This window comes from Gossypium raimondii, chromosome 7 (assembly GCF_025698545.1).
Source record: "Gossypium raimondii isolate GPD5lz chromosome 7, ASM2569854v1, whole genome shotgun sequence".
Lineage (NCBI taxonomy): Eukaryota > Viridiplantae > Streptophyta > Magnoliopsida > Malvales > Malvaceae > Gossypium > Gossypium raimondii.
In genome coordinates this window covers 34,900,989-34,921,800 of record NC_068571.1, presented here as the reverse complement: position 1 = coordinate 34,921,800, position 20,812 = coordinate 34,900,989, and positions in this window count along the sequence as shown.

Genomic DNA, 20,812 nt, shown 5'->3' with positions numbered 1-20,812 from the left:
CATTTTTGTAAACTTCCTCTCAAAGCTCCTCTTCTCTGTGGATTTTTCCTGTGAGTTTTGTTTCCATATTTTTTCAAAAACAATCTTAATCCTTTATTTTCCATTATCCTTCTGTTTTTATTATTATTATTCTACAGTTCTTCATCTTTTTGTGCTATTAATTTTTCCATCAATTCGATGTTCTCTTTTGGGTAAGTATTTGTACTTCTTCTGTAAGATTTTGGTGTTGATTTTCTTTTCGTTTGGAGGTAAGTGGATGAGTCGAATGGCTTGGATTGAGGTTGGTTTTAATTGATGTTTGTGGTCTTCAATAGGTGCCGATTGTTGAACTGTTAATATTCCAACGAGATAGGTGTTGTGAAATAGCCAAATTTTTGGGTAACTGGTCTACGTCGGGTTTAGGGGATTGTTTTCTTTTGGAAATAGGAATGGTTTTTAAAGTGGAATTTTGGGTTAATTTGTGTTTGTTAATCGATACATTTTGGTGTCGTATGTAGGATTTGGAGTGCACCACTGTGTGGTTTATCAGAAGTGTTGTCAGGTGTGTGAAACTAACCCGAAATATCGTTCTAAAATCGAGAAAATCTCAAAACAGGGGCTATTTTCAAAACTACCTAGTGCTACATGGTCGTGTGGTAGACAATATGGCGCCACACGGTCGTATAAGAGTGTGTGATTAAATAGCTTGTGTGGGTAGACCGTGTGGAGTATATGGCCGTATGAAATTACAGGGACCGTATGGTAGGTTATGTGGACCACATGGGCTAGGTTTTTGGGCCGTGTAGGCCTTTTAGGCTAATTTTAAGACCCGATTAGGGGTTGATTAAGGGACTCAAAAATTGGGTCCGTGGGCGTTATGTAGGCCCAGAAAAGCGTAAGTTTCAGTAAACAAACACAGGTAAATGTAGGAGGCATATTAACTAAGTTCTGATAAGTATAATAATGTGTTCTAATTTGCTATAAGTAGGTACGTGAGTTAAGCATGACTATTTTGTAAACCATGTGTGTTATTCATATTATGTTATATGTTTTGATAAGTTATTCAATTCGATTATTTTATATAAACATATGATATTATGATTCTACATGTGCATTGGGGTGAATTTTGATGTTGGAGGAAGTATTTTTTAACAATAATACTATAATTTTTGGCGGTTAAACCGCAATATATGTTTGGCAGCTTAGCTGCACCATTATGAGTGGCATACCACCACGATCCAGTGTGATTGGATGGATATGGACTCTTGTAATCCTAACTGGTGTGATTAGTTGGATAGAGTTGGTGTTTATGTGGTAAATGCTAGGTATTCAAATACAAAAGGTTTTTGGTTGCACCATATCGTAGGAGTGTAATACCATTTAAGAGAATAGAGTCGGGCATAAACACTAGAAATAGCTCGCGAACTTTTTAATTTGAGATATTAAAAGCTTTGAAATGTGGTTGAGAGGACATTCATTATTCTATAAATAATTTCTCATATTAACAACATCAACTCAATATAGCATAAAAAACAAGGTTGTATTGTACTAGTACATTGCATATTTCATAACTTTACTTGTAGGTGAAATTGGGATGATCCATTACTTTGAATAGTACATGGAAGGAGATCTTGATAATCCTAATGATACAAATTCAGTTAAGGAGCAATAGATGATGATAAGGAGTATATGTTAAATGTTAAAGAGGAATAGCCTAACAATATGAAATGTTAGAGCAATTAGATAAAATTGAATGTGGCGTATTGTATTATCGACTACCTTTCTTGAATTAATATATTGTACATAATGATATGATTTTAATTTTTATTACTTGTTTAAATTTTTTTAGCGTATTGATAATTTATTATAATAATTAATATCTTTAAAATATATAAATTACATAACGAGTAATTACAATTTATATTATCAAACATGACATTAGAAATTAAGATATAATTACACTCGATCGACTAAACACATTTAGAGAATCATAATTCATTATAATTACTTTCGTGTTGATTCATGGTAAACAAACAACTATACAATTAACGGTTCAACAAATATTCCAACTTCACATACCCATTAATCAACCATCTAAGTGATAGAAATATTTCAATACATCAAAATTACAAAAGGAACAAACTAGAGAAATGAAAGATTAAAGAAACAATCAAGCAACAATCTGAATTTTATTGAAAAGAAGACTAACGTTTCTGTTTATGAGGTTCAACTATTAACAACCTATTAGTTATCTTAACCAGAGTATTAGCATTTTTGCATGTGCTTCATATGCTAATATTTCATTACTAACAATCTATTAATTATCTTTATTCTTTTTTTGCTTCTTTTTTCTTCTAGCTCAAACGAGCTTTGTAGGTAGCCTAACGGCTTACCTTTAAAAACAATAATGAGAAAAGAAAAAAAAAAAGAAGAAGCAAAAAACAATCAAGATAACTTGCTTTCAATTAATGCATATACTAAGCTCGCTAGAGCTACTTGAATATTTACATTTTGAAAAGCAAATCTGGTACAATAAGCTAGGCTGTTAGACTCTACCTTACTTCCAATTGGGTCTCAATCCACTATCTCTGTAGAAAAATATCAATTTGATAATTTCTTCCTCAGATTTCATGACTGCTGGATGAGAAGGCAAAACTATATTCAGCATCACATGGTACTTTGAAAAGAATAGAAGCAGCCACAATAGCTCTACCCTAGAAAGCAAAGTTACATAAGAGTGGGGCCATTGTTGTTTCAACAACTATAGAAAACCATTGCAGGAAAACACCATTATACAATCGTAAATCAAGGCTCACATAAAGAATTGGACCACTAGGTGGAGTGTCCAAGTCATGGGACCCACCAAAAGATAAAGAATGAAATGCATGAGAACCACTTGCTAATTTGCCAAGAGATAAAGCTGAAGATGCACTTGAATCATGTAAAATGGAATATTCAAACGATGAACCACGTGAAGATGAGACTTTCACCATTAGCAGGAGATAAAGATGGCATTATAACAAGATCACCATGTTGGAACCGTTATTGGTTTGTAGGAATAACTCCGCTGTTTTCCATTCCCACTTTTGTTATGCTAAACTTTTATATTTTTGTATGTGAGATAGTGGGATGTGTTGACGCCATTTTTTGTGAAAATGGGATCGACTTCGATTTTAAAATAAAAACGAATAAGGGAGTTGTCACCAATCTTTTTTGATGAGGTGTGATCGGGCTACCTCGAAAAATGGTTGTTTTTAATAAACGATTTAATTTTATCAAACAACGATTTTGGTCCACGAAATTCAGAAACCGGGTTCGGGAGTCGGTTACGTACGAGGAAGGATTAGCACCCTCGTAACGCCTAAAATTGGTACTTAGTTGATTAACTAGTGTCTTAGCATCGAAGATTATAAATTTTGAAAAGTTTTAAAAATACAATCCTTTTTCAAAATGTTAAAAATTTTTGAGACAGAGACATATTTTTACGTTAATCGAGAAAGATAATTACGTCCTGTAAGTTAGGACACAATGTCTAAAATTCCCTATACGAGAATGAATGCCGAAAAATTTACTTATTTGAGAGATATTCGATTAGCTCGGGTTTAGAAAGGAAATCACGTCCCGTAAGTTAGAACATGATCTTTAGTTAAATTTCGAGATCGTAAAAAAATTGTTTGAAAAGATCCTTATATTTAGATTTATCGGGAAAATTGAAACCTCGTAAGTTAGGATACGACTTTTCTGAATCTCAAAATACGAAATGCTATTTATTTAAAACAAATTTTGACATGTCGAGTAAAAATGAAACACGATGTCGTAGTAAAATGCAAAAATAAATTACATTATTGGTATGCATAACAAAACAATGATGAATACGATGATACAAGCATAAATAGCACAAGCGACAGTAAATAGAAGATAAATAAAGAGACAAATCAACTATGTAAGATACTAAGTAAATAAACGAGTTGAATCAAAATGTTTGTGAAATAAAATGGGCATAAAAAAAAAACATCGCGCGCAACAACGAAACAATAAAGGAAATAAATAAAAATTATAAAAATATAATATATATGTATGTATATATACATAAAAATATGAAGAATGTATGTAGGTATATATACGTATATATGTATGTAAAAATATGAAATATAAAAATATATATTTATAATAAATAAAGAATATGTACGGATATATATATTATAAAAATGTATGCATGTATATATATATTTTGAAGTCATAAAATATGTAAAAACATATGTATATATAAATATATAAAACATAAAATATACATACGTATGTATATTATAAAAAATTGTGTGTACGTGTCTATATACATTATAAAAGATGTGCATGTATATATATAATAAAACTTGGAATCAAAAGATATACATGAATACATGGCGATAATAATAATAATAATAATAATAATAATAATAATAATAATAATAATAATAATAATAATAATAATAATACAATATTAATGATGTTATGTAACAGTAATAACAATATTAAAATAATTAATTTAGAAATAGAATAACTAAAATAACAAATGAATGATTAAATTGAAACTTAAACAAAATTTGAAGGCCGAAATCAAAGTAAAAAATGAAAGAAACACAGGAAAGGGTTAAATCAGGACGCGCGCGAAATGAGGGGGGCTAAACAGGAAATTACCCCTGTCGATCAAACGACGTCATTCTAGCGAGGCCTATGTGCATGGTTTATAGACCAAATTGAAACAGGAGAGAAATTCTGTGGCAAAAATTAAATATATAAATAAAACTATATTGAAAGCGCCACGAAAGCGGGGGGTCCGATTGCACAAATATCCCCACCGACAAAAATACTCGAATCCTCAGGCGAGTTGGGTCAGGCACGCGGGTATGGCATTATACGGCACCGTTTTGGGGCCACTGAAATAGGCCCTAAACGATGTCGTTTCATGCCTGTTATAAAAATAAAAAAAATTTCTAAAAAATTCATTTTCTGCCCTCTTTTACAAAAAGTAGATGAACCCTCTGCTAGGGTTTTCATTTTTCTCTGCCGCCGTCGCCAACAAGGCCGTCCTACAGCTTCCGTCGTCGCCCTTGTCTCCAATTACGACGGAAAGGGGAAAAAGCCCGACCACGTCAGGTAAACTCTTCTCTTCCTCCCTCTGTCCCTTTTTATTTTCTTTTGTTAACATTTTTTTTAAATTGTAAAAAAAATGATAGATAAAATGAGCAAATCGCAAAAACGAAAGGAAGCCCCAACCTCTTAATCTTTGATATTGCTTTTTTTGGTATTCTAATGTTCGTCCCCTCCATTTTACAGATGTAAAGATCGGTTTTTAAATTGATTCCCCCCTCAAAATACAAAAAGTATTCATTTTTTTTCTTTCTACTCTTTCTGTCACTACTTTGCTTGCTTTGCAGGTACTTGATGGTGGCAAGTAGGCATGGTAGTGGGTGATGGGACGTGCGGCACTAGGCAGTCAGAAGACCCTAGGTGCGGCGCACCTAGGGCTAGGGTTTCCAGACCCTTTTATTATTTTGGGCCGGGGGAAATTGGGTTGGTGTTTTGGTTTGCCTGGGCTCGGGTTTAGTCTAGGCTAGGTTTGGATTTGGGCTCTGGCCATAAATTGGGCGTTACAGCTGCCCCTCTTTGCTCTTGTCATGTAACGAGAATGGAGCAAAGACATCAAAAGGGACTAATTTTGCCCGGTGCCACTGAATCTTGACTTCTTGATGCTTCTCTTCTTCAAGTAGCCTCCTTCCGGTCCACTGTGTCTTGTTGCTTCGATTTACTCCATTGCACTTGTTGCTTCGATCCACTCCACTGCACTTTAGAGAGATACGGCTTATAGCTTCAATCCACTCTACTATAACTTCAGGGGGACGAGATACGTGGTTTTAGTCTGCTCCACTACTACAACTTCAGAGATATAAGATTCATTGTTTTAATCCGTTCCACTGCAACTTCAGGGAGATAAGATTGGTATCTTCAACCTGCTCCACTGCAACTTCAAGGAGATAAGGTTGGTTATCTTCAGTCTGCTCCACTGCAACTTCAGGGAGATAAGACTTGTTATGGTAGATTTAATCCAACCTATTGTAACTTCAGAGGTATAGGATTCATCGTTTTAATCTGCTCCATTGCAACTTCAGGGAGATATGATTAATAGCTTCAATCTGCTCCACTGAAACTTCAGGGAGATAAGATTGGTATCTTCAACTTGTTCCACTCTAACTTCAGGGAGATAAGGTTGGTTATCTTTAGTCTGTTCCACTATAACTTCAGGGAGATAAGACTTATTATGGTGTGATCTGCTCTACTGCAACTTCAGAGAGATAAGATCTACTATCTTTAGTCTACTCTACTGCAACCTCAGTGACACAAGACTTGTAGCTTCAACTTGCTTTACTGCATAAAGTCTGATACGATCTGCTCTACTACAACTTCAGAGAGATAAGATCCATCATTTTAATTCGCTCCACTACAACTTCAGGGAATAGGACTAGTAACTTCAATCTGCTCCACTGCAACTTCAGGGAGATAAGATTGGTTTTAGTCAGTCTGCTTCTCTGTAACTTCAAGGAGATGAGGCTTGTTGGCTTTAATCTGCTCCACTACAACTTCAGGGAATAAGATTTGCCATCTTCAGTCTGTCCCACTGCCTTTAGGGGAATAAGACTTACTTTCTTCAACTTTAACGCCAGGGAGATAAGATTCACTGCCTTCAGCTTTAATCTGTTCTGCTGCAATGTCAGGAAAACAAGATTCGCTACCTTTAGCTTTAATCTATTCCACTGTAACGCTAAGGAGATAGGATTCGCTGCCTTCTGCTTTAATCCGCTTCACTTCAGCTTTAATCTATTCCATTACAATGCCAGGGAAATAAGATTCGCTACCTTTAGCTTTAAACTGTTCCACTGTAAAGTCAGGGAAATAAGATTCGATGTCTTCGATCTGCTCTACTACTGCTTAGGGAGGCAGGATCTACAATTTTTAACCTACTCCACTGCTGCTCAAGGAGATAGGACTGGTGGCTTAAATATGCTTCCCTACTACCTTGGGAAGATAAGATTCACCATCTTTGATCTGCTCCACTACTGCTTAGGAAGACAGGATCTACAATCTTCGACCTACTCTACTGCTACTTAGGGAGATAGGGCTGGTGTTTTCGATCTGCTTTACTGCCAGTATAGGAAGACAAGATCTACAATCTTCAACCTACTCCACTGTTACTTAGGGAGATAATGCTGGTGTTTTCGATTTACTTCACTGCCAGTATAGGAAGATAAGATCTACAATCTTCAACCTATTCCACTGTTGCTCAAGGAGATAAGGCTGGTGTTATTGATCTACTTCACTACCAATACAAGAAGACAAGATCTACAATCTTCAACCTACTCCACTACTACTTAGGGAGATAAGGCTAGTGTTTTCGATCTACTTCACTGCCAGTACAGGAAGGCAAGATCTACAATCTTCAACCTACTCCACTGCTGCTCAGGGAGATAAGGCTGGTGTTTTCGATCTACTTCATTGCCAGTACAGGAAAACAAGATCTACAATCTTCTTCAATCCATTCCACTACAACTTCAGTGGTATAGGATTTGTGGTTTCACCGATCTGTTCTCTAGTGAACATGACCTGTAGAATTCATTTCATAGGGCTATTTATGCCTAATGATTAGGACATTATGATCTGAATGAATCAAAATATCCTAACTAAATATGCATGCATGAATGGAAAATGTTATGAAAATGATCCCTCAATGTTTGAGTTGTTATTGCTCATTGTTCAATAAGGCTTTATTGCCAACACGTCAGAATGCTATCTTGTTCGGTTGGTAATGCTCATATCTTACTTAACCGGATTGCCCCCACTGTAATCTTCAAGGTCCAATCCACTGTAATTTTCAAGGTTCAATCCACTGTAATTTTGGGACATAAATTTGAACCATCTTCCTCCCACTGAGTATAAGATCTGGCTCTTTCTCAATCCTCTCCTACTGCAATTCAAGGATACAGGATCTGAATCTTTTTGGCTTTACACCATTCCCAAGGTGTCGTACCAAATGTTTATGCACAATTGTAAAATTTTCTTTTTCAAGAAAACATCTTCTTATCCCTCGGTGATCATTGCTTGTTGTTCATTGAAGCTTTGTCACCAACACGATATCTTGTCATTTTGTTCAATCAATGCTTGGACAACAAAATCCGAAAGGATTGTCTTAACTTAGACTTTTCCTTCTTAGACATTTCAACCTTTAAACTTGGTGTGTTCTAAACAATAGTCTTATTTCAAGTTCCTATATTATTTAGAAACTTCTAGAGTAATATGCAAAACTTCCCTTGTGAAAGTATTATTAGCCCATTAATCATTATTCCAATGCAACATGCTTGCAAAAGATCATAACGATGGATAAAATAGGATTGATTTGGGAGCATGACTCGAAATGGACAAATTATCAAAGAGAGTAAGAATAACAAGGGAATTGATTGAGAACACATATCTTGAAAGAGAATGAAGTATTCCAAGAACGGAAAATTTAATATAAATAGTATGAAGACTAGGTGCCCTAGATATCGCAACTTGAACTTCTCTGTACAAACTTTCTGAAGACTATTCTGAGTTTGACATGTGTTTAGGAGATCTACAATACTTTGTCGATGCCGCAAGATGTCGTCTACCCTTTCCTGTTGATTCAGGTATAGCAAGATCACCACATGCCACAATCTGATCAAAATTTCAGATGCTCTAATCACCTCATGTCCCATTCTGATCAAAATTTGAGTAGCCCTTTTTGGGTTTTCAACTCAAATCCCCTTTGGTCTCAAGGCGCTCTTTGCGGGTTTTCACCTTGGTCTCTCCTTTTTTCTTTTTCTTCTTTTTCTTTTTCTTTTCTTTTCTTCTTCTTCTTTGTTAAAATATATTTTTTATTGAATCTAAACTCATAGGATTAGGCATGTCCTTGTTATCCCTTCCGATCAAAATCAACGATTTTCCAGATAAGGCCTTCTACATAAGGTCCTTCCCAGTTTGGCATCCACTTTCTTATGAAGTTCTTTTTTGTATAGGAAGGATCTTCTTCAATACTAGGTCCCTCTTATGGAATCCTCTAGGGCGAACTTTTTTTTGTGAGCTCGCATCATTTGCTTTTGGCACATTTGACAATGATGGATAACTTTGAACATTCCTATTTAATCAGGATTAGATTCAAAAAAAAACTTAGAGAGAAAGAATCTTGTCTTCAATGGATAAAATCGCGATAAGCCCAAGAGAAAGACATTGCCCCGGTAGAGGTTTTTTCACTGCATTGTTCACTTTGGGATGACATGGTGTTAATCTTGAACAGACTTCAAACTTTTGATATTGTGATGTTGTTCAAATTTAGTGTATTGTCAGATGTGAACCTTTTTTGGCATTCCATATCGACGTATGAATTTTTTCAAGAATTTGCTGACTGTCGACTTTGTGACATTGGCATATGAAGTGGCTTCTACCCATGAAGATAAATCGATGACCGCCAAAATCTTTTGGCGGGATCGACCCAATGACCTTCATGCCCCACATAGGAAGAAGTCATGGATTCCATTGATTCTTTGTAGGGTAGGATCTGTTTTCCATCTTATTCTACCATCCTCAATAAGTCCGAAGATAAGCTACAATCTATGTCATCTTCAAAGTCATGAGACCCCTCTAGACACATGTCTCGCTCAAAAGGAGATTCTGAGTCCATAGCAGCGTCATTCATGTCATTGATATTCAAGGACCTTTTGTAGGTGCAAAAGAATGTATGAATGTACAGTATGACTATGAATGAATAAAAGAATGATTTGGAAGAAAATCCAAAAGAATGAAAGAATAAAAAATGATTATTCATAAAAGATGAAAGAATATTAGCTTAAAAAATGATCACAAAGATGTATTAAAATAATGACGTTCAGACATGAGCCTATTTCACAAAGGAGTTCTTATTGCCTCTAGGCTAAAAGCAACAAGTGTGTTCTGAACATTACTCTAAGTAAGCTCTAAATGCTATAGAAATTTTTTCTGCAGTCCGATTATTTAGAACACTCCCAAGTTTATAAGGGTGGGTATCTAACAAGGTCCCCTTTCAGTTGTCTTCATGTATGGCATTGATGTGAAAGTTTTTTTTACCCCTTCACAGAACTCTATTTTGTTGGATCTTAGCTAACCGCTCTTGTATTTACAGCTGTAGTTGGTCTTGCCTCCCCTTTTAGAGTTGTTCAAAATTTTCCAATCTTTGGTCCATGTAATTTATTTTTGCTCGGGTACCGTAATTGTGTTTGGTTTTCTAGATTAACTGAAATAATTTTACTCAAATAGGGTCTTTTAATGGTCCTTAATGCATATGATGCCATGTAATGCAAATGCATGAAATGAATGCAAAAAAGATGTTGACTCTGATTCAATTCCATTTAGAAAACTTTACTAAAAAACAAATTTATTTACATAAAGCGGATACATGTACGGCCTCGCCCTCATACTCCAAGAAACAACATCAATCTTTCTCTTTATCCGGATGTTTAAGATAAATCTCGTAATTTTCCAATGGATGCCACTATTAGCTCTTTCTTGCTTGACCGTGGTTGCGATCCATCGTCTGCCCATCCTCGTAATGCTCATCAGCTTCTTTAAGGAAGTCAAAAGGTCGGCGACTCTCAAATAATTAGCTTGAATCCTCGGGTCGCGAAGTAAAGTCATGTACTCTTCTATAACCCTTCTTTTGTTGTGTTTCTTGGAATATATTCTGGCAGCCATATTATCTTCCACTTTATCAAGAAATTTATTTTCCATGACAAGCTCTCTAATTTAGTAATCAAACTTGAATCAACACTTTTTTTCTAAGATGAAAATGCAATGCAATCATAACGAAAACAAAACGAAACACGTTAGTACAAAGCAAAAGTAAGCAAGAAAGAAACAAATAGAGCACCTATTTGGGTGATTACTAGGGTTTGGCGTGGTTCTACCTAGGGTAGGCTCCTAAGGTATTCTACATGTGGTTTGATTCTAATGTTGAGGTAACCGAACCAGCAGATTCCTCGATCCTCGCCCATTATAGGCTCATACGGACCGAGTTCAGTTCAGGGGAATACATTTCCCTATGGCTACACGGAGATGAAAATCTCACGAAGACATAGGTACGAATGTATCCCGAAAATGATCCACTATCCTACACGGAGGTGAAAACCTTACGATGGAATAGTTTCTCACTCCCACTTAAAAAGGTATAACTGAGTGGTCATGCAGTGCAATGTGCAGAAATATATCAAAACTTAAACTAACACATCAATTATAAACCACAATGATAAAGACCAAAATAAAGACGAATGAAATGCAATGAAAGGATCGTAAATTTAAACCAAATTTTAGATTTTCGACAAAAATACAAAAAGTAATCAACACGTGGCTTGACTCTCTTTTTAAGTCCCCAGCGGAGTCGCCAAGCTGTTGACACCATTTTTTGTGAAAACGGGATCGACTTGGATTTTAAAATAAAAACGAGTAAAGGAATCCCCACCAATCCTTTTTTATGAGGTGTGATCGGGCCACCTCGAAAAATGTTTGTTTTTAATAAACGATTTGATTTTATCAAACAACGATTTTGGTCCACGAAATTCAGAAAACGGGTTCGGGAGTCGGTTACGTACGAGGAAGGATTAGCACCCTCGTAACGCCCGAAATTGGTACCTAGTTGATTAACTAGTGTCTTAGCATCGAAGATTATAAATTTCGAAAAGTTTTAAAAATAAGATCCTTTGTCAAAATGTTGAAAATTTTTGAGATAGAGGCATATTTTCACGTTAATCGAGAAAGAGAATTACGTCCTGTAAGTTAGGACATAATGTCTAAAATTCCCGATACGAGAATGAATGCCAAAAAAATTACTTATTTGAGAGATACTCGATTAGCTCGGGTTTAGAAAGGAAATCACGTCCCGTAAGTTAGAACATGATCTTTTGTTAAATTCTGAGATCGTAAAAAATTTGTTTGAAAAGATCCGTATATTTAGATTTATCGGGAAAATTGAAACCTCGAAAGTTAGGATACGACTTTTTCGAATCTCAAAATACAAAATGCTATTTATTTAAAACAAATTTTGATATGTCGAGTAAAATGCAAAAATGAAAGAAACACAGGAAATGGTTAAATTAGGACGCGCGCGAAAGGAGGGGGGCTAAACAGGAAAGTACCCCCTATCGATCAAGTGACGTCGTTCTAGTTAGGCCTATGCGCATGGTCTATGGACCAAATTGAAACAGGAGAAAAATTCTGTGGCAAAAATTAAATATATAAATAAAATTGTATTGAAAGCGCCACAAAAGCGGGGGGACCGATTGCGCAAATATCCCCACCGACGAAATCACGCAAATCCTCAAGCGGGTCAAGTCAGGCATGCGGGTCTAGCCTTATACGGTGCCGTTTTGGGGCCACTGAAACAGGCTCTAAACGATGTCGTTTCATGCCTGTTATAAAAATAAAATTTTTTTTCTAAAAAATTCATTTTTTGCCCTCTTTTACAAAAAGTAGATGAACCCTCTGCTAGGGTTTTCATTTTTCTCTGCCGCCGCCGCCAACAAGGTCGTCCCACAGCTTCTATCGTCGCCCTTATCTCCGATTTCGACGGAGAGGGGAAACAGCCCGACCACGTCAGGTAAACTCTTCTCTTCTTCCCTCTTTCCCTTTTTATTTTCTTTTGTTAACAGTTTTTTTTAAATGTAAAAAAATGATAGATAAAATGAGTAAATCGCAAAAACGAAAGGAAGCCCCAACCTCTTAATCTTTGCTGTTGCTTTTTTTGGTATTCTAATGTTCGTCCCCTCCATTTTACAGATGTAAAGATCGGTTTTTAAACGGATTCCCCCCAAAATACAAAAAGTATTCATTTTCATTTTTATTTCTTTCTACTCTTTCAGTCACTACTTTGGTTGCTTTGCAGGTACTTGATGGTGGCAAGTGGGCATGGAGGTGGGTGATGGGACGTGCGATGCTAGGTAGTCAGAAGACCCTAGGTGCGGCGCACCTAGGGCTAGGGTTTCCAGACCCTTTTTTTTATTTTGGGCCATTTGGGCCGTGGGAAATTGGGCTAGTGTTTTGGTTTGCCTGGGCCCGGGTTTAGTCTAGGCTAGGTTTGGTTTTGGGCCCCGGGCATAAATTGGGCCTTACAAGATATGTAGTTGGTTGTTTTTTTTATAAGGAATCACCACTATAAATACCAATTAGTATAAGGTCCCTAAGCACCGAAAAATTAAAAAACAAAAAATATTCTTTCTAGTAAAGTTTCCAAGTGCTTAGAATGTTTTTGTGGTTTTTATTTTTTCATACGATTAAATTCGATGATCTCGTCGGTGATTCGACATGCTTGACAATGGTGTTGTAACAATGGCTAGAGGTATTTATGTTCGATATTTTCTGCTGCTCTATATTGTAAACCGCTACTTATGCTAACATTTGGTATCTGAGTATGGTTAATCTCTGTCTTGTCCAGTTTTAAAAGTTTGTAAATTTCTCAAAATAATGATTTCATGTTTCTTTGAATTATTTGTTAAACATTTTTTAAGAATTTTTATTACAAACTTTTGTGCAAAATTATTAGATTTTATTAAAGTGAAATTTCTAAAAATAATTATATTATAAATAATTTATTTAAAAATTTTATAATTTGTTGTTTGAATTTTTTTAGGCTTAATAACAAATTTGGCCACTAACGTTTACACGTTTTGTCAAAATGGCCCTAATTGTATTTTTGAGCTTTTTTTGGCCATCAACCTTTGTTCTTTTTTTCAAATTGCTTTTTTTTTTAAACTAATATGTAGTTGAGGCTCAAATGATTTATAATTAAGTTCCAACATTTCGCTTAGTAATTATAAACTCATTTAGTCACGAACTCATTCCATTATAGTATCGTGACTGAGCTCTCTCCAACGACATACAATTACAAAAGCAACTACTCAGTGCTCGTCCAATGACCTTGTCATTAGTGTGTTACCCTCATAGGATATCATTGATCTCTTTGGGATCTATTCTGCTTGGGTTCTGTCCAATGTACTATTAGTCTAGTCAGTCACATTTATGTCTCTATCTTTTGGGAGTCATGTGCTCTAATGCCTAAGATAAGACATCTCCCCAATTGGACTTCATAGACGACATATTAGTCTTTCAATCGGTTTGCTCATTTCTAATTAGACCAAAGACATGTTTAGTTTTGTCTACTAATACAAGCTGTCTTTCTGTACGACGATCCGACCACATAATATTACTTAGTATTAGTTAAACATTAGACAACCAATGAGCAACATTTGCTTTTATTTATCTTTTTGTGAAAAAATCATGTGAATACAATTATACAAAGTATATTAATTAATTTGTTTTATTAACTAATTTGTTCAGAAAAATTACAAGTGTATATTGACGAAAATGCTACATTTAGAGAACTAGATCCAACATATGTTACATGAGGTGAAACAATTTCTTTGGAAATTTGTTTATATGAAAGATATAGGTGATGCGTCTTATGTCATTGGCATTAAGATTCATCGCGATAAACATCGTGGTATCTTAGGTCTATCTCAAGAAACCTATATCAACAAAGTCTTAAAAAGATTCCAGATGAAAGTTTGTTCACCGAGTGTTTCTCCTATCGTGAAAGATGATAAGTTCAATTTTAACTAGTGCCCGAAGAACGAATTTGAAAGGGAGAAAATGAAAAACATTCCATATGATTCTGTTGTTGGAAGCCTGATGTATGCTGTAACACCTTAAAACTCGACCTAGAAGTTTCGACCAGATTCTGGAGGTTACATTGGCCAACGAAATGGCCTAAATAAAACATCGATTAAATTTGTCAAAAACTTTTCCCAAAACCACATTTGCTCACATTTCATTGAAACCGTAATTAAGCTTTGTCTACAATCTTGCAAACTCATTTGCCTGAAACCGTAATTGAGCTTTGTCTATACTTTTGCAAACTTATTTTTTTAAACCGAAATCAAGATTTATTTATTTTTCGCAAAAGTTAAATCTATTAATCGCTTACAATTGGTTTGGAACTAAATTCCAAACTTTATGTACTAATTCTGTAACAAAAACAAATTAGCAATTTTGTAATCTGAACTTCAACCCAAGTTATGCAATGTAAAAACAAAACCTTTTATCTTGCCGGAAAATCATAAACAGTTACTTAAAACTCATGCAAAACTTAATGAAAGTCCAAAGTCAAAACTCATACCACTATCCATAAAATTTACTTACAGTCTGAATGAAATCAATTTATCAAAATTTATGAAAAACTTTATTAAATCAAACCAAAACGGGTAATTTTCGAGACCTCCGACTTGCTGAGTTCAACAACTAATCTCAAGGATTACCTGGAAGAGGAGAACTAAGGGAGTGAGCTACGAAAGCTTAGTGTGAATCGAAAACCAATCAAATTAAGTAGAGTTAAACAAACTCTCATTTATACATACAAAATTCTTAAGTAATTCATGGTAGGTAACACATCGTAGAAATATATAATTCCACAAATTCTATAAACAATCTCATACATGGTACCTTCCCTTATACATACAAAAGCAAATATCACAATAAAAATGTCATATGTGAAATACTTACTCGAAAACAAAACAAATGTAATTCATGCACAAATGCACCAGTCCTAATTCCAACCTATCCAACTGCTACACACCATCTTCAACCACTCGACACATACCAAATAGGGTAAGTTAGACCCTTCCATCCTCTACACACCAAGTTTTGGGTTTTGGTGAACCCATCCAACCATTCACACCTTGTAGTGGTCATTTACCACATGATTATTATGCAGTCGAGTTGCTAATGTTATTGCAGATTTACCGCTGAATTTATAGTAATGCAGTTAAACTACCACATCAAACTTCCTTCACTTCATATCTCAAACCCAACCACAAATGCAAATGCAAATAATAAAATGCATATGGATATTCAAAATCAGACATACCCATGCCTGGTTTCCATACTCAGTAAACATTTTTGCAACCAGTTCAATTGTGCAGTATCAGAATTAGACACGTTCATGTTCAATTATAATTATCCATATCATACTCTTAATCGACATTAATTAACGGAATCCACAACATACGTAGGTATTAATTTACACATCCAACCAAACTTATCATACTATGGTCACATTAGCGACTTATACGAATAGCAAATTAACACAGGAATCCATTTATGACTATAATGTCCTAAAAAACACACTTTACAGTCATTCAACAATCAACAATCGTGTCTCAATTACCCTTGTAGAGACTTACACGTGCAAAGGAACACTCAAGGATTAAAACAAATCATTTAACAAATAAGGTGCAAAAACAAAACCACACGACCGTGTGGCCAGGCCGTGTTTGAAGGTCCAGACCGTGTGATAAGGGTACACAATCGTGTGGTTGAAGGACATGCCTGTGTGACTGAGTTACATGATCGTGTGGCCAGACCGTGTAACTTTCTGTGCTTGTGTGACAAAATTACACATTTATAAAGCAGAGAAGACAGCCGTGTGACTAAGGGACACGCCCGTGTGTGATCGATAATTTTTTTGCCCAACAGGAGCCACACAACCATGGGGCCAGCCCATGCGACTTACCCCAGGCCATGTGACTCGAAATTTTACCTAATTTCTACAGCGGCACACGGCCGTGTGGACCGCCCATGTGCGACACACCCCTGTGTTGTTCATAAACCACCCCAAAATCTACTGTAAAACACGAAACTCAACAATAAATCAATCCCTAATTATATGTGATTAAGAAACACTCCTGAAAGACAATTCCCACACACTAACAACCAATCAGTGCACCTGAATTTAACGGATCCGATTCCACACTTGATTAAACAAAAATCATCAATAGGACAAATGAAACCCTACTGAGTGTAAAATACGATGAAGTAATCAATACTTGTGGAACAAATGAGGGTAATTGGGAACAAGGAAAAGAAATTGATGAAAAAGGGAACACAAAAGCAAAAGAGTTCAAACACGAAAATCTGGAATTGAACTAGAGGAAACTAACCTGAGGGAGAAAGTAAGGGAAACGTGAGAGAAATTTTGGGATTTCCTATTTTTTGAAAAAAATAAAATAGATAAAACAAATTTAATAAAACTCCAACCTATCAGAATTTTCAAAGTTGAAGCCAAAAATACTTTCTTTTAAATACGCATGAGGATTCGAACATAAGAAGTAAAGGCAAGCTAACAAACACCTTACCACTAAACCAACAAGCTCATTCTATCTTTAAAATGCAAAAATTATCTTAACAGCCCATTTGAACTACTGACCCAACCAATAGACCTTAATACTTCTATCCCCAAATTTCTGGGTGTTACATATGCTCAAGTCTGCACAAAAGCTAACATTGCATTTGCAATTGGAATGTTTGGAAGATATCAAAGTAATCCAAGTACTGGCCATTGGAGAGCTGCAAAGAAAGTTTCGAGATATCTTAATAGGACAAAAGACTACATGCTTACGTACAAACGATCAGACAATTTGGAGGTGATTGGACTCCGATTCAGACTTTGTCGGTTATGTTGATTCATGTAAATCAATATCAGGTTAAATATTTATGTTTGTTGATGAAATTATATCTTGGAGGAGTGTCAAGCCAACCTTAATTGCTACTTCCACTATGGAGGCTAAGTTCGTTTCATGTTTTGAGGCTACCTCACATAGAGTATGGTTGAAGAGTTTTGTTTCTAGACTTAAAATTGTGGATTCGATTTCTAGGTTGATGGTGATATATTGTGACAATTCAGCTGCTATATTTATGGCTAAGAACAATAAAAGTGGAAGTCGAAGTAAACATATCGACATTAAATATTTAGCCATAAGGGAACGTGTTAAAGAAAAGAAAATGGTCATTGAGCACATTAACACTGAACAGATGTTAGTTGATCCTTTGACTAAAGGCATGCTACCACATAAATTGAAAGTTCATGTTATCACTATGGGACTTGTTCCCTCCTTGTAAATTTTGGTTATATGAATGATTATAGAGAAACTCTGTTAAGTTTGATGTTTCTCATATTTTGTGCGCACATTAATTTGATTATTTCGAGAAATGTCACTAAAGTTTGGACCTAGAATAAAAATTGGGTTTATTCTTTAAGAAATTTGGGCTAAAGTGTTGAGACATGATATATTGTGATACATGGAAGATACTATTCAAATTCTAAGAGAAAATATCTCTATGATTTGTGCATTATGTTTCGACGTTAACTATTTATGGGCAATACGAACCAAGTGGGAGAATGTTGGAATTGTTATTGGTTCGTGGGAATAACCCCCACGTTTGCTGCCCATTCCCACTCTAGCTACCCTCAACTTCCACATCTTTGCATGTGATATAGTGGGATGTGTAGTTGGTGGTTTTTTTATGGGGAACCACAACTATGAATACCAACTAGCACAAAGTCTCTAAGCACTGAAAAATCAAAAAAACAAAAAAATATTCCATCTTGTGAGGTTTCTGAGTGCTTAAAAGGCTTTTGTGGTTTTCAGTTTTTTGCACGACTAAATTCGACGACCTCGTCGGTTGTGCAACATGTTTGATAGTGGTGTTATAACATTTAGATTTTGACATTTATTTCAAACAATGGCTGGAAGTGTTTATGTTTGATTTTTTCCATTACTCTATATTGTAAATTGCTACTTACACTAACACACCAAAGACAACCTCATTGCAAATACATCAAGAATATGAGAAGATTCAATGACAAAAAAGGCACCTGAAAATAGTAACAGAGAAATGCAGATCAACCAAGAACACCGACAACCAATATCTCCGGTAAACTGAACTATCTGAATTTTATTTAATAGAAGACTAATTTTTCTGTTTACATCAGTTGCTATTTATATAGCTTGAGTAATAAGTCTTAGCATGGCTAAACTAACTGCTACTAACAACCTATTAATTATCTTAACCAGAAATTACCAAATTATTAGCATTTTAGCTGGTGACTCATATGCTAATATCCAGGCATGAATAGATTACTTAAAACAAAATCATAAGCACATAACATGATTGCAGAAATAAAAAAAATAAAAAGAAAAGCAGGGGAAAAGGAAAGATTAGCAAATGGATGAACAGACCCATCCACAAACTTCCAATTCAACAAGAACAAGCAATCTCCACTCAAATCCTTGAAGATTCTAGCCTTCTTGAGGGTTTACAAACCAATTACAAAAGAAAACAACTAAAAAACCAGAAATTACAAACTGAAAGGCTTAGAATATTCTCCAAGGAACTCTATAAAAATGTCTAACCTCCTTAACTTTATATATACTAATGTATTGGGATAATAGAAAAATGGCGATGTGGCAAACTAGTAAAAAGAATACTTGTTCTTTAAGATTTGAAAGACTAAAAGAACGAATAGAGCTGTGTTATCTCTTAATCCAAGGAAGTTAAAATCTCAACAGCGCAAACTATCAAGGTGCTGCTGCAACATTCTCAACTTTCACAACCATCCCTAAAACCTTACAAACGGTCTTGAGTAAGACAGGAAGGCAAGGTTGATTGGGAAAAACAATTGGCCAACAATTGTCGCCCAGCTTGATGATTGCTTTGCAGCATTTAGGTTGGAGTGCATCGAACTTCTCGTGCGAAACAACCTCGTGGATTGCCTCAACGCAACCTTTTACACTTGCGAACGACATGAGGCATCCCCCAAAACCTTGGGTTTCCACTGCTGATCCCAATGAAACTGCAGCAATGCAGGTGACGAGTAGCCAAAACATGAGGAGGGTTTTCGATGTTGTTGCTTCCATGGAATGAAAATGGGTTGGGAATTTTAGCATTGTGCAACTGGGAATATATAGCGAAACTTTCGCAATCCATGTTTGTTTTAATTGAAAAAACTGGTAGTTGGCATAATGATTTGTCAACGTGCTCGTGAAGGGAAAATATATATATATATATATATATATCAGCATCTGATATTTGTTTTGTTTTAATCCATATATATTGCAAGGAAATTGAAGTGTTTGAAGAAGGCGGAGGACTGAAAAAAGAAAGAATATAAATTATTAAAAGTACCCCGTGACCGAAAATGAAAAGTATCCCGTGACTGACGGCACGCTGCCACACCTGTCTTTTTCATTTCTTTATTTGTAGATAATTTAATTTTTATATTTTTATTTTTAAAAATTTAATTTTCAGTTAAATTTAAGTTCATTATCACAATTATTTTTAATTAGTAAGTTTTATTCTTATTACAAAATGTAACACTAATAGTAAAAATATTTAATAATGTTAGCAATTGAATTTAAATTTTAAAATTGAAAAATAGAAAAACTAAATTTTTAAAAATAAAAATCTAAAATCTAATTTTATTATTTGTAAATTATGAAATGTATAAAAGAAATAGATTTAATTTCTAGATTACATATTTGAATAAGTAACATATTTAAAACAATTTAATGTGACATAGTTAAATTTTTACCATTTGTCACCATAAGTTATCAACACATGGCAGATTATCATGTCACAGAATACACAATTTTATTTTTAAATTATTATTTAAAATAATATGAAGAGAACCATAAATCGTTCCCTTCTAATTTTAATCTACAAATATTCAACATAACTAATAATGGAATTTTAAAATATAGGAAATAAATCTTTAAAATTATATAATGATATTTAAGAGGATTTGGAAATGAAATATGTTACTATTTTATTTTTGTATTACATGATACCAAAAATAGATTCTTTTAAATTTACAAACACATATTTTATAATTTGATACGAAGTATAATTTTTTTTATGGTTTTAGATG